The sequence below is a fragment of the Mercenaria mercenaria genome, chromosome 4 (genome assembly GCF_021730395.1).
Source record: "Mercenaria mercenaria strain notata chromosome 4, MADL_Memer_1, whole genome shotgun sequence".
Taxonomy (NCBI): domain Eukaryota; kingdom Metazoa; phylum Mollusca; class Bivalvia; order Venerida; family Veneridae; genus Mercenaria; species Mercenaria mercenaria.
This window is the reverse complement of record NC_069364.1, coordinates 47,236,172-47,252,238: the sequence shown is the minus strand read 5'-3', so window position 1 is coordinate 47,252,238 and position 16,067 is coordinate 47,236,172. Positions and strand designations below refer to the sequence as shown.

The following is a 16,067-nucleotide window of genomic DNA, read 5'->3' as shown; positions in this document are numbered from 1 at the left end:
TTGTATCTGTCTGAAATTAATGTTGTTTATTTTAATGTTTTCATCCACAATAAAAGCCAAGAATTATTTATTAAGTTGTTTTATGAATAACAAATATACTTAAGAAAATAAACTTCTGACCTAAGTAATACTTAAGTAAATAATCAATTTCTTATACTTATACTTAAGATGCTTTATGAATACGGCCCCTGCCATATAATAAAATCTGTATAAAGATAAGCATTAAAGTATTTGGGCAGATCTCTTCTAGCCTTTAATATTCAGAATGACAACTCTAAAATTTATTATTGATAATCGATCGTATTATAATAATTTCTGCAATTTGTAAGATACACACAACCAATATGGATGCAGATGATGCCTAAGACAGGCCAAGGATGCCAAAAAGGCATAGGGTCGTTTAAAGCATATTTTCTCGAATTTATTTGTACACTTGGGACAATAAGGCATTGTAAACAGCATCTCTTCTCCAACAACATTGAACTAATCCATTTTCTTTGGCATTTTCCATTGAAACATGGGTATTTAGTGAAGCAAATTTCTATTGTTTTTTTACTGAATTTAAAATTTCAGTCATAAACGATGGGTTTTTTTTTATTTGCCTTAAACAGCTTTGTGCAACATGTAACAATATAAAATCAAGCATCACATTAAAAGAAAATCAAAGCACATTTACAGGGAATTCCGGTAGTTTTTTTATGCGCATGTTTCTGTGCAGCCTACACTATCTATGGAAAATTGCTTAAAATCAACATTTTAAATACATTTCATTGTTCTTCTTCGGCACATATTGCATAAATTGCTAAAACTAAATTCATTTTATATCTCACAAAGGCCTCAACAATGACATTACATGACTAAATAATGGTTTGAGGGGATCGTTTCGGAGCAAAATACAGCAGTAATCGACCACAAAAACATGTTCCAGATTACAGCTGAGGTCTTCTTTAGACGTCTGCCGTCGGCATTCTTCAAATCCGCTGGCAATGTTGTATAATTATACTACCATTTGAACATATGCACAAGCAATATATCCACATGGTTGTATTCATCCTCAAGTCCTTCAGGACGCTGTGAATTACAGCAGTAACAAGGATTCGAGCCCATTTTTGGACGTCTGAAAATTGCTTAAAATTACGATTTTCAACAGATTGTACCATTATTCGCAGAAATATAAATAATGAACTGCTAAAAGTAATTTTATTCTGTATATAATAGAGACTTCATCAATGACCTTAGGAGACCAAATCGTGTCTCATGTGCATCGTTTCGGTGCAGACAACAGCAGCACCTAGCACCAAAATATGTTTCGATTTTTGTGATGAGGCGTTGTTTCGACGTATGCCGTCGGCATCCTGAAAATCCGCCGGCAATGCAATATGTACTTTTTTTGGCCCTACATCCAGAAATATATCCATATTGTTTGATTCATCCAAAGTCCCCATGGGCGCTGTGAAATTAAAGCAGTAACAAGTTCGAGCTTATTTCGGACACCTAAAAATTGCTTAAATGAAGATTTTTTATACATTCCACGGGTTTTTCGTCGGCATATTTTGCATAAATTGCTGTAACTAAATTCACTTCATATATTATGAAGGTCTCAACAATGACATTAGATGACTAAATAATTGTTTGAGGGGATCGTTTCGATGCAAAATACAGCAGTAACTGACCACCAAAACATGTTCCAAATTACAGATGAGGTCTTATTTAGACGTATGCCGTCGGCATTCTTCAAAATCGCCGGCAATGTTGTATATACTATCTTTTGAACATATGCACAAGCAATATATCCACATGGTTTCATTTATCCTCAAGTCTTTGAGGACGCTGTGAATTACAGCAGTAATAAAGGTTCGAGCCCATTTTTGGGCGTCTGAAAAATGCTTAAAATTACGATTTTCAACTGATTTTACCGTTCTTCGCAGTAATATCAAGCATAAACTGCTGAAACTAATTTTATTTTGTATATAACAGAGACTTCATCAATAACCTTAGGAGGCCAAATCGTTTCTCATGTGCATCATTTCAGCGCAGAATACAGCAGCATCTAAGCACCAAAATATGTTTCAATTTTGTAATGAGGCGTGTTTTCGACGTATGCGGTCGGCAATCCAATATGTACTTTTATTTAGACATAATATATACCAGCAATATATCTACATTGTTTTATTCATCCTCATGTCCTCCTGGACGCTGTGAATTACAGCAGTAACAAGAATTCGAGCCCATTTTCGGACACATGAAAATGCAAGGAAATTACGATTTTCAACACATTTCTAGTTTTTCGTCGGTACATATTGGCATAAATTGCTAAAACCTAATTCATATTATATCTCATAAAGACCTCAACAATGACATTAGATGACTAAATAATTGTTTGAGGGGATCGTTTCGGTGCAAAATACAGTAGTAACTGACAACCAAACCATGTTCCAGATTATAGATGAGGTCTTCTTTGGACGTATGCCGTCGGCATTCTTCAAATCCGCCGACAGTGTTGTATATACTATCATTTGAACATATGCACAAGCAATATATCCAAATGGTTTTATTTATCCTCAAGTTTTTCAGGACGCTGTGAATTACAGCAGTAACAAGGATTCGAGCCCATTTTTGGACGTCTGAAAAATGCTTAAAATTACGATTTTGCAACATATTTTACCGTTCCTCACAGTAATATAAAGCATAAAGTGCTAAAACTAATTTTATTTTGTATACAACAGAGACTTCATCAATTACCTTTAGAGACCAAATCGTGTCTCATGTGCACCGTTTCGGCGCAGAATACAGCAGCATCTAAGCACCAAAATATGTTTCACTTTTATGATGAGGCGTTTATTTCGAAGCATGCCGTCGGCATACTGAAAATCGGTCGGCAATTCAATATGTACTTTTATTTGGACATACATATCAGCAATATATCCACATAGTTTGATTTATCCTCAAGTCCTCATGGACGCTGTGAATTACAGCAGTAACAAGGATTCGAGCCCATTTTCGGACACCTAAAATTGCTTAAAATCAAGATTCTTAAGACATTTCACTGTTTTTCGTCAGCAAATTGTGCATACATTGCTGTTACTAAGTTCACTTCATATATTATGAAAGTCTCAACGATGACCTAAGTTGCTCAAATATTGGCTTAAGGGCATCGTTTCGACGCAGAATACTGCAGTAACTGAGCACCAAAACGTGTTTCGATTTCGTGATGAGGTCTTGTTTGGACGTATGCCGTCGGCATCCTGAAACACCGTCTGCAATGAAATATATACTATCGTTTGGACATACATAGCAGTAATATATCCACATGTATTTATTTATCCTCTAGTCCACCTTGGCGCTGTGATTTACAGCAGTAATAAGGATTCGAGCCCATTTTTGGACACCTGATAAATGCTTTAAATTACGATTTTTAACACATTACACTGTTCGATGTCGGCACATTATGCATAAATTGCTGAAACGAAAATCATTTTATATCTCATAAAGGCCCTAATGATGACTTAAGATGACCAAATACTCTTTTAAGGGCATCGTTTCGGCGCAGAAAACAGCAGTGACTGACCACCAAAGCATGTTCCAATTTCGTGATGTGGTATTCTTTGGACATATGCCGTCGGTATAATTAATATCCGTCGGCAATGAAATATATACTTTTATTTGGACATACATACCAGCAATATATCCACCTGGTTTGATTCATCCTCAAGTCCTCTTGGACGCTGAGAATAACAGCAGTAACAAGGATTCGAGCCCATTTCCGTACACCTATAAAATGCTTTAAATTCAGATTTTCCGGACGTTTCATTATTCTTTGTCGAAACATTATGCATAAAGTGCTGAAACTGATTTCATTTCGTATCTTATAAAGACCCCAACAATGACTTAAGATGACCAAACATTGGCTTAAGGGCATCGTTTTGGTGCAGAATAAAGCATTAACTGAGTATGAAAACATGTTCTTATTTCGCGGTGAGGCCTTCTTTGGACGTATGCCGTCGGCATCCTGAATATCCGTCGGCTATGTTAAATGTACTGTTACTTTTACATACACACCAGCAGTATATCAACATGTTTTATTTCATCCCAAAATCCCACTGGACGCTGTGAATTACAGCAGTAATAAAGATTGGAGCCCATTTCGAGCATTAAAAAAAAACTTTTAAAAAAGTATGATGCCATTGGTATCCTGAACATCCACCGGCAATGTAACATGTAGGACTTTTTGAACAAACATACCAACAATATATCGATATCGTGAAATGCATCCTAAAGCCTGCATAAAAGTTGTGAATAACAGCAGCAAGAGGGCTTCAAGCCCGTTTCCTGAGACATAAAAAGACAGAAACATTATAAAAAGAACAGCTTTGAAAATTTTTCGATGGCCAATAATGCATAAATTGATAAAATTTATTTAAGAAATAATTTAAAGCAAAACAGTGCTTTATCACTATTTATACACGATTGGCGGTTATACGTCGGGCGTAATAATTTCACGAGGGTGCAGCAGAAAGACATATCTTTCAATTTCAGAGCATTACAAAAATAGCAAATAGTCAAGTATAAGCATAAATCATAAGAACTTTAACTTCTTCTTAAATGCAAAATGCATTTGTAACAAAATTAAAAATCAGTTATCTTTGACACCTGATTAAGCCATCGACTCATTATTCTGTGATAACGTGCAAATAATTTAATTAAATTGTAAGAATACATCAGACGTTACATACTGAACTTTATAAAGTATAATAGATCTAGTCATGTTCTAAGACTATTAATTCATCTACTAAATGGGAATATACCAAATTAATTCAAGACTATTACCGCTTAGACTGGCATTATTATTTCAAAGCAAATTTTGTTATTTTATGGTGTTATGTTATGATTTTCAGTCTGTCTCATTACATAAATAATGTGTGTCAACAAGTTAAACATGGACTCCAATTTGAACGTGATGCATCACGGGTACGATAAACTTATATTCAGTATTTTCTTCAGCTTCTACCTCAGCAAGCGTCATTGAGTTCGAACAACTGACACCTCTGCATGCTCCACAACCAACTGAACATTCAAGACCATGTACATCTTCTAGTATCACAATTGACCTTGCAGTTACACCGAATTATATTCAGCAAATTTTCTGGGGCTGGAGGAAGATTATTGGTATGTATGTTCCATCCTTCAGTTCCCATCCAAAATCTTCAGGTCTAAGACTAGAGTCACCCATCCATTGCCTGCATTGCAAATAAACACGCAGACTGTGATACGCGGCAGCAGCTGATGTTGGTGGTAACATGTGAACTTGAACAAAGGCTGTGCTTGTCATAACTTTTGCAGCTAACTTCCGAAACCGCAAAGCGTCTAAACGTACATACGGATCACCGTCGATCAATATAGCAAGGGCTCTTTCGCCTAACTCCACGATATCATCTTTTGAACTGCTGCTTAGGAACTGTATTCCGGTCTCTCCGGAAACTTGGTGGTTGTTCTGAGTACACGGAGTGCAACAGCTTTCCCAATACCAAAAATTCGAGACGTCGTGTCACATCCTGTCAGAGCATGCAGGAAAGGTAATAGACGACACGTATTGTTACCCAAGACCTTCCTTGTTTTTTTAATGTGCCATATTTTTCTTAAATGTGTTACAGATTGTCTCGTATCGGACTTGAAGTAAATTGTATGATGATCTGTTGCCCTGTTTATAAGAAGAACCAATAAATCAGTGTCTTCTCCAATCACGTATGTAACATTAGTATCGGCTGACATTATAGCTGTTTCAACAATCAATGTGTCTGCATCTCCCGGTGCATACATTACTGTTATTTCTTCTTGCCTAAGGAATTCACCCAGAAGTTTCACGAACGCTTGTTTGTTGTCTTGATTTCTCAGAAACATTTCTTTCTTAGACCTAAAAGGTGTGCTATATTCAAATTTGACTTTTGTACCAACACCTCCGTTACTTCGTCTGTAGTGTGTTATGTCCTTCGTAGACGGCCCTTGGTCATATCCATCGAACACAACGACTGTATTGTCATATCGTCCCGTCAGGTAAGACAGGTACTGGCTACAGATTGTGTTGAATGTCATATTTCTAGTCCATGGAATTTGTTGTATTAAAGACCCACCGTCGACGACGTACAGACATGAACTTTGCAGAGCTATATCTTCTTCAGTATCTGCAACGCCACAGTCACCTACTTTCCATATGGCATCTGCTAATACAGATTTCTGGGAAATCCGTGGGAGCCCACTGTTTTCGAACATGGAAGATGGTAAACTGCAAAGCTCATAGCTGAAAATAGAAGCTATATCATCAGTATATCGGTCTGCAATACTTGTCAGCCTTTGGAACAGCAGCTGTGGATCAATTGTCAAGGTTTCACCGGTTACTTTGATAGAATTCTTTTCATTCATGACAACAATTTGATCAGATTTCTTATATGCGTATTGATCAACTGACTTGTCCGTCATATTTTGTATAATTTTACAGCCAATTTCAACAGCTTTATCTGCATTCACCCTTTCGTCTGCAGTGACCCCTGTCTCAATATTTCTCAATGATCCATCGGTCTTTTCAAACGGAGAGTGATCTCGGAGGAAGTTTAACAGCAACTTTGTATCGCTACTATCTCTTACAAATCTGAAATGACCAATTTCTTTATGCTGGTCACTGGTTTGGTATTTTTGTCCTGTGAAGAGCTGCATTGCAGCATTCATCTCTGCAGTGGCAGGCATAGCCAATGACCATAGCGCCCTCTGATGTTCTGATATCCCCCTTCCTCTCGTCAATCCACCGTTGCTTTTTAGTGATCGCATTAGCACCTGCTCTATTACTAGATCAGTAGAGAGGCCTGCCCAATACCTGTCGCTTCTTCTAACCGTGTGCTTTCCATCCATGAATTGGCGGAAGACATCGGGATGTTCTCTCTCGAGATTGATCATCTTTTGAAGATAGATATAGGCAGACTTTAGAAACAAATAATGACCGGAAGCTGCAAAGTATGGCAGCATGCGATTTGTTGCCTGGAGATGTCCAATCCAATCACTTACTCTCTCTGCTCGTATAAACTGCTGAAGGACAGAAACCATATCCATGTATTGCAGCCATAGGCTTGCTGTGCGGTTACTTTTTAATTTTGTTTTCTCCGAATTTAGGACTTGTGACACTTCTTGGAGAAGTTCAGAGCTACAAACGTCACTGACGGAAACCTTGTTCTTGACAAGATTTTCGTACATTTCCTTTAACTGTTTAAGCATCTCTGGAGCATCTTCAAGTTCCACACTGGACTCTTCTTTGGTAGAGGTTCTGTCTTCGTTTTCAGAGGAATTTGGTTCCTTCAGTGGCAATGGTACCTCAAGGGCATCTGAAAGCAGCAAAGTGTGCAGGGCGGTATCGACTAGAAAATGGCCTCTTATGGCTCTTTGAACAGCCTTACCTGCTAACATATGTCTTACCGCGTTTGGAGCATAAATCGTCTCAAGTACCTCTTGCAGTCCAGTGGGTGACATGATGTGTCCTATACTGGCCAGGAAACTCATCTCTGTATGAAAGCCTCCTAGTCGTAAAACTATGTTTCTCAACAGAGGATCACATCTGATGATAAATGTCGCCTTTTGGAATAATGGCTGATCAAATGTCAATACAGGAGTGACACCGTACTTCTTACACTGGTCATTTACAAAGTGGAGCGTTGAATTGATACAGGATAAATCACTTGGATTCATGTCTATCATGGGAAGTATTTTGATACTTGATTCACCTGGATGAGCATGGGATTCTGTATAAAGGTGCATAAATCCTGACCAGTTTGGTCTAGATGTTTTCAAAGGCCAAATCCATTTGAAGAAAGTGTCAAATGGATTCTGACTGCTTACCAATGTATCTGAGATTTCAGTTCCAAATCCTATGTCCCGAAAATAAAATTCGTCGGACATACCATTATCTGGATCCTTGAAGTATTTGTTATTAATGCTTGATATTCTGGATAAATCTGTAAGTGACACATCTGCTCTCGGAATTGGTAACTCAACATTTGATCCTGGTGACGAGCAAGCAACCATACCCATACCATGGAATGTTCCATGGCCATCTAAGAAGGTACGTACGTTGTGGTCTGCATTATCTGCAACGTATTGAAGAAACTGACCTGGAAAAAATCCTGTGACTACAGCATTTAATGAAATAGCGGCATTGGATTGGAAACGTTGCACCTCAGAATAGGAAGATGAAAATCCCATCTGGTAATGTTCATCTACAAGAAATCTTGAAGAATATAACTGATGAACCTGAACTGCTAAACCAAGCTGTAATGGTGCGATTAAGGACTTTGGTCTACAAGCTTGCATAATTGACTGGCCAATCGCTGCAATCATTGTCCTTTCCTGAAAATATTGACGACAGGAGAAAATCTAATGTGTCTAGTAGTAACTTTCTGTTCCTTTCTGCAGACTGGACAGTACCAACAGAAGGATAAAATGTTTTTGATGCATCTACAGCAGCAATATCAGACTTAATAAGTTTTGCAGCTGTTGAAGTAATTTTACGTTTTTGTTCTACCTCTGAGAGTCCAAAGTTTTCTTTTGTGAATTTGCTTAAGATATCAGATGCGGTATGTTTCATAATGATTTTATCTTCTTGGCCTTGCGTAGAAATAAATGTAAATGTATCACCAAAATGTTCAATAATTTTCTTTTTTATATATTTACTTGAGTAGGCTCTCTCTCCACAGGTTTGTTCCATGACTTGAACTAATTCTTTGACCGATAGTGCTGCCCCTTCATTGCTTTCGATATAGTTAATGACATCTTTAACTCCTTCCAGCAATTCTGTGCACTGTGGTCTTCCTGGTGATTTCTTGCTTTTTTCATCTTTTGCAAACCTGTCAGGCACCTGCTTAAAAGTACGAAAGTTTACATTGCACATTTGATGGTAAATTGCTTCAGCAGCCTGCAAATCAAGGACTGATACCAACCTAGCATGAACCTCATTACACCACGAGTCATTTCTTACATTACATAACTCTTTTATAGTTGCAGTAAAATTAAATTGTTCGACTCTGTGGACTTCACTACATATTTTATTACATTTGTGAGTGCAGAAGAAACAATTAGATTTAAAATCGAAAGTTGTACAACTGGATCTTGTTGTCAAAGAGTCACATGCATATCCACTATTATCAGTCTTTACATTTCTCAAGTCTATAAAATCCCTTCTACCGTCTCTGTGAACTGAATCACCAGATTTCACGGTTATATTCACATTTCTCTGTTCACTGGCTCTGTTGATGTTATTTGCTCCCTTTTCACGTATCACAACTGTGGGCGATCCATTCTTTAAAAATTCGTCGCAGATAGGACAGCTTTTATCCTTCAAAAATGAAAATAGGTTTTATTTGGATGATGCATTTTTTCAGCAAAATTGATTCATATATTCCAGTATAAAGTATAGCAACATTAATATAAATTTCATTAATAATAAAATGAGAGATGCTTGATTATGTCTATCATCCTATCATTTCTTATGACCCAAGCATCTGTATAATAAATCTCAATGCCTTGGGTTACTATTATGAGTTTTAGTTACTTCGAGTAGCGTATTTGATATTGTGTGATATACAAGACTTATGAATGTTCTTACTTCTGATGATATGTCCACTGGTTCTGCCATTATGCTAGAGTATGCATCACCTCCACAAATACCACCTGGATCAACATAGAACAACTGAACAAATCCTGAAATATAAAAATTCTGAGATGAGTTTCTTAATTTCCAGGTCTGCAGACAAAAATGAACGCAAACACGACCCTATATCTGAATTCTGTTACAAGCATACTGTCTTTTGTTTTCAATAATAACCGATTAATAGTTTGATCTAAGATAAAAGATTACTTTAATGTTCTGTATAAATACTGAAATAAAAAATAACATGAAATAGAAATATTTGAAAAGTGAAATCAAGCTTAATGTGATCAATTTAAGACCAATTACCAGATGATATAAATAGCAGGATCCAAACAAACGCTGTCAGTGAATTGGAATTCATTCACACACCATAGGTCTACATTGTAATCAAACTGTAAAATAAATAACAGAATCATATAAAAGTTTTAAATATATACAAACTGTTCTCCTAAATGTTGTACTTAGGTTGCATTTATTTTATACATATTATCATTCAAGCTCCACTTCAGGGACATAAATTTTCCCTACATTTTTGTTTCAATATCATAATTATAGTTTTGTCTAGTCTGGTCAGAATGAAGAGATGTATCAAACTTAATTCATACCTTGAAAAGATCTTCAGCAACATGAATGTACTTGTTTCCAACCAATCCATCTTGTAGGCACATACCATGAAACTAGAGTCTGAACTGCAAAAAACGTATACCGATTTAGAATGATAGGCATCTCAATGTGATCATAAAATATTATTTTGATCAAAACCATTTAACAGAACTAAACAAAACTGTTTAAATTGACAAAAATGCTCTGGTTTCGATTTAAAAATGACGTTACAAAAAAATCGGGAAATTGGCGCATTCATGGTCCCTACCCGCTTCCGTAGAATAAAAAATCAAACGGGAACCATTTACATTTTGAACATTTTTTGGAAAAACTGCTATATTTGAACTTTCTGGTGTATATTTTTAGTCAGCAACTTAAGAAAACTTTATTCTGGTAGGATTCAAGAGACACATATTCAATTTTACCATCGTATCATTTGCCGGTAGCCGGCCAGCAAACGCACTCGGGACAAAATACAAAGTGAGCCAGATATCCTGCTACACACATGTCAGTTATTTATAAATACGGCAGAAACACACTTATCTTTGTTCACATCTCGATAATTATTTTGGAAAATGGCAATTCAAGCCAAAGGTTGCATCGATTTTTTAAAGAAATGGCGGCTGTAACTTGTTGACATGTACCCAATGACGTCAGTAAGGTGTACAGTTAGCGCCGTTAAAAATTCCGAATTCTATGTAACAATGAAAATTTTTACGTAAAGTTTAACGGCCTGTAGAGAAAATCCCTTAGCACCTATGGACAGCGATTTTTTTCTGGAAATAGCTATAAGTATTTACTTTCATGCAGCATCAAAAACCAAACTTTTGCAATTAGTTCCAACCTTTCTCTAGCTTTACTGGACTATTACTGCTGTTACTGTTCTACTGCTAACTTCCCGCTGGTTTGTTTTATATTACTGCATATTTTAGGTTATGGTACAAATTGAGATGGTTAGTTACCTGGAAGTGACCAATGGCCAATAAGGTATGTCTTTTTGATAATTGTAAACCTTTCCTTACACATTTAAAAAAATAAAGATAAAGAAAACCTGTTGAAATAAAGGCTGCACAGTTTTTACCATCTATCTACTTTCTGTCTACTGTAGGCATATAAAACAGGTCTATAAATGAGGATAAAAGTATAGACAGATATCAATACATGTAGTGAAAAGTTTGAACAGTTTAGTAATTCGATTTTGAAAAAAAAACAATAACATATTAGAATTTTATTTAGTTGCTGTCAGTGAATATATTACAGTACAGGTCAGAGTATATACAGCCTCCCTAAATGTTGAAAGACTGAACAGTTTTCTAATGGAAGTATTTTGAATTTAAATCCTCTTTTTAGTCATGCAGGACTGAATATTTCATTTAAATTAGTGATAACATTTTTTCAGTAGTTTGCATCTACTTTTCAACAAGTTTACATTTGAAAGCAAAATAGAGATTTATCTCTTTTAATTTAACACTTCACATTTTTACATGGTAAGCAAAGATATAATTTTATTTTTTATTCTAGGTACATGTACACTAACTAGATTGAAGACAGCCAAGGACAATGAATGATACAGTAACAAAAGTGCATGCTGGAGCATCAGAAATTACAGACTTTGGAATAAATATCTGCATAATACACATTTAATGAAAGCATATATTGAAATTGTTGAAATACATTACCAGTGTTGTGTTTGGATATAAGCTACAAAATGGGTACTAATTCTAAATTCTTTCTTTTTATTTCATAACTTATGGGTAATAAGTCATCAAACTGTTTAATTTATCACTATCCTACATCATTATTTTATGTAAAATGGTTTTGGTTGTATCATATGTGTATATAATATTATAGCAATAAAAGTTTATTTTTGTGTAAATATCCTGTTTCCTTTTTTTTCTTAAATGGAACATTTTGTGACCACAATCAGTCGACAAGTTATTATAAATGCAGCAAAACCACTGAAAAGTTCTGAAGTTACTTTTCATATGTTCCTTGAATAGCAGAACACACCTGTTTAGTGTTTCTAACTTGTATCTGAGGCCATTTTATATCAATTACTAGCATAATGGTAAATTTTCTTCACAAGGGGTAGGCAAAATTTATGTTATTTTTATTTCAAAGGCAAATATTTTACTTTATCTTTATTAGAAGGTGCCAAATGAAGGTTTAAAGAGAAAAGAAATGACATGTGATAGATATTTTTGTATTATTATTTTATTTTTAAACAATAAGAATTGAAAGACAATGATTTATTACATTGTTTATAGAAATATCCCATACTCAGATGATCTTAGAAAATGGTGCTGGTAACATATAAGGCATAAAAATAGTGACTGGGAGTAAATTGATAGCAATTGCTATAGTATGGCCTAACATACACTTCTATACATATTTAGTGGCAGCTATATGATAAATATACCATAGTCAAACCTGTGCTAAAGACCACCTCTGAACAGAGACCACCTGGCTCTAAAGACCACATGTTTTGTTTCCCATTTTAACATTTACAATGTATTTTAACCTGTGAATAAAGACCACCTCCCAATAGAGACCACTTTTAGGCTCTCCCAAGGGTAGTCTATCTAGATATGTTTGACTGTATATAGTTTTTGTAAATGGTGATTTGTTATGAGAAAAAAACTGTAAATATATATACAGTGTTGTGTCTTCCAGGCAGCTGCATATGTTTATGGAATCAGCTCCATATTTCATTTCTGTTGAAGTCATAACTTTATTTCACACAAAGTAGCTAATATATTGCAATTATATTAATTCTAATGTTTATTGTGTACACAATTGAAAATGCATTGCATTCGTTTTCTAAATTAATAATTAACATTTGGTTATTAATCATATTTCGCCTTTAATAACTGGAAATGGATTTCAAGACAATGAAAGGAATTTATGATAATACACCAAATATTGACAAGACTCTGATCAATAATAGCAGAATGACTTTGCCTATGATTATCAAAATTCATAACAAATAGTAGATGATCTCTTTCTTTAAGGTGACAGTATGTTAAATGTCAAAAGCACATGTCTATGTACATTAGGTGATTAAACTGGGTCAGGAGTTCAATAATTTATGTCAAAGTTAAATTCAAACCATACTGAAAAAGTGTAAGTTACATCCCCAGCCACCACTGTAATGGATGTTATCACAATATAACATAATTCTATGATTATGATACTACTTAAACATTATGTATTCTTCTGTTGTATTTTGATCAGGGCTATTCACAAGTATAAATGCTTCATGACCAGGAAGTTCCCATGACAGCCATATATTTAGAATATCCAATGTATGCAGATACCTAGAGGCTAGGCACCAAGGTATTTTACTACCAAAACCAATTATAATTTTACAAAACATCAAACATTCAGTATAGTTATGAACACAGATAAATGTTTGCAAATTTAAAGCAGTGCCTTTTTTGCTGGAAAACAAACTTAATAGGTGTAAATATTCTATAACAAGCACCTGCCTGTTTTGATTAGATTTTATGTAGCAGAACAGTAAATTTAGTTTGTTTTCATTTAGTTGCTCAGTACAATACTGTTAAATACACTGAAATATTTTTCATTATAGGCCATCAGTCACACTGAAATGATTATGATTATGAATAGTTGATATCCATGTAGGCCATTTCTGCTGACACCCTATCTCAACCCAACCAGTGAGAGAGAAGAGAGGTATTTTGTTTTCCTTTTTTGTATTTTCATTTCAATAAATACAGACACATAAATTCTGATGAATTTCTGCCATTTTTACAAATGTGTCTTTGTATACTGTAGTCACACTATTGTATTTAATCAAGTATTTTGTGAACTCACAGGTACAACAGGGCACACACATCTACAAGAAATGCTATAGAGAGGACTTTTGGAGTGTGGAAGAGGAAATTTCATGTTTTGCATTCTGAGGTATTTTATATCAAGCATCCTTGATTCTACTGTTTTATTGCAAATGCTAACCTTACGTCAGCATGTATGATATTAAGGTGCATGTTAGCATACATTTCTACTGAAAGAAATGAATAATTAACATTTCTATAAAGTAATGTGAAAAAGAGTCCTCAGTCTACTCAATGTTCGAGTCATGACTTTTTTCAGGAGAAATGCTAAACAATATCATTTGTCGTTTAGAATATTTTCTTTAAAAAATGTATTTATCTTTGAACTACTTGTTAGGGTTAAACTTTCAGAACTTTCTGCCTGCCTGCTTATAACGCAATACTATAGATTGTGTTTTAAGATCAAAATAATGATTAATGAACAATTGAAACTGTACATTTAGGTTCGAATGAAACCAGCAAAGGTCAGTCGAGTGATTGTGACCTGTGCAGTCCTCCATAACCAGGCCATACTTTGGAATGAACCTGAGCCACAGGAGCCTCAAAATGATGATGAGCAGCCTCAGCCAGACCAATACCAGGGACCTCAGGATGGCCATGGAGTCAGAAATTATGTGACCAACACCTTTTTGTAACATGTTCTGGAGTTACAGTGATTTCTGCAATGCATACAGCATATTGCATTACAAGGGAATAAAATTTGAAAATAGTTTCATTGCTTGTTTCTTTCGCTTATTCAATTCATCACTAACTCATTGAATATTTTTGACAAACACAAAAAAACACATCTGATTACAGCAGATTTTTTATTAATGTTGAGCACTAGCTTATACAGAAACAAGTACAGATAAAATTTAAATTGTCAAACAAGCAAACAATGTATTCAAGTCAATATAAAAGTCACTCTTCATCTTTTTTTGTACACAATGCATCCAAGACTAAGGACAACTTCGGAATGTTCTCTCTAAGTTCTCTGCATAAGGCTGTCTGTTCTTGTATGAGTTTGAACTTTTCCCTCTCATTTTGTATAGAGACTTTGTAGAACTCCATTTGTAGCTCTTTAAGACTTTTCTGTGGCCTGTTACAATAAATGAATATACATGTATTTATGCAGTGTTCATGTTAAGATTGTGTTTTCTACACTTGAATGGCACATAACAATCATGCATGACCCTCAGAATTGAAATGAGTTGAAGGTTTCCTTCACTCCTTCCTTCAAAGTAAGCTGTCTATCTCCAGATATGGATGACCCCTAATATTTAGAGGCTGGCAGAATCACTCAGTTTTGTGACTTTAAAATTGAGTTACGTACATTATTCACTTGGTGAGATTTCTGCTAAGAAAATATTTAAAGAAAACCATACATAAAATTTAATCTAGGGGACTTCTGTTTTACCTAAATTCCACATTCTTGGGTATTATTCATGGATTATCAAAGTGATTTTAGAGAACTTACAAAACAGTAAGAACTTTGGAAAAATTATATATACAATTGCAATCTGCAAATATTTGAATGTGTTACCTACATTTTTGTGAAATGGTTGACTAGTTCATTTTGAGGTTTTGAAGACTTGTCACAAACAAGGGGTCTGAAATAAGGAAGAAGACATATTATAGGCTGTTTAAAATACATACAGTTTACTTGACATAGTAAAAACTGTCAGCTGGAATTAAACCTTTTTTTTTCATTGATTTGATTTATTAGCTATCAAATTGTATACACTCAGAATATAGATTTGTACTGGTCAACATGTATTAAAGATTATTGGCTGTTATATTATGCTTACCATATCACATAGGTTACATATATTATGGACTACATATACACACATTCCAGATTGTAAATTTATGCAATATGAAAATTAGAATTTGGAAACTCATTTCTGATTATCAAATAGGCACATTAACTTTTGTTTCAACAT

At 34.9% G+C, this 16,067-nt stretch overlaps 1 long non-coding RNA gene across 1 annotated transcript; it reads left to right on the top strand.

Moving 5' to 3' along the window:
• Positions 1 to 13,866: 13,866 nt before the first annotated feature.
• On the top strand, positions 13,867 to 15,663 carry LOC123553368 (uncharacterized). Its single transcript, XR_008370590.1, has 3 exons — positions 13,867 to 13,984; positions 14,128 to 14,215; positions 14,589 to 15,663. It is a non-coding gene; the product is annotated as an uncharacterized LOC123553368 (long non-coding RNA).
• The last annotated feature ends 404 nt before the right edge of the window (positions 15,664 to 16,067 follow it).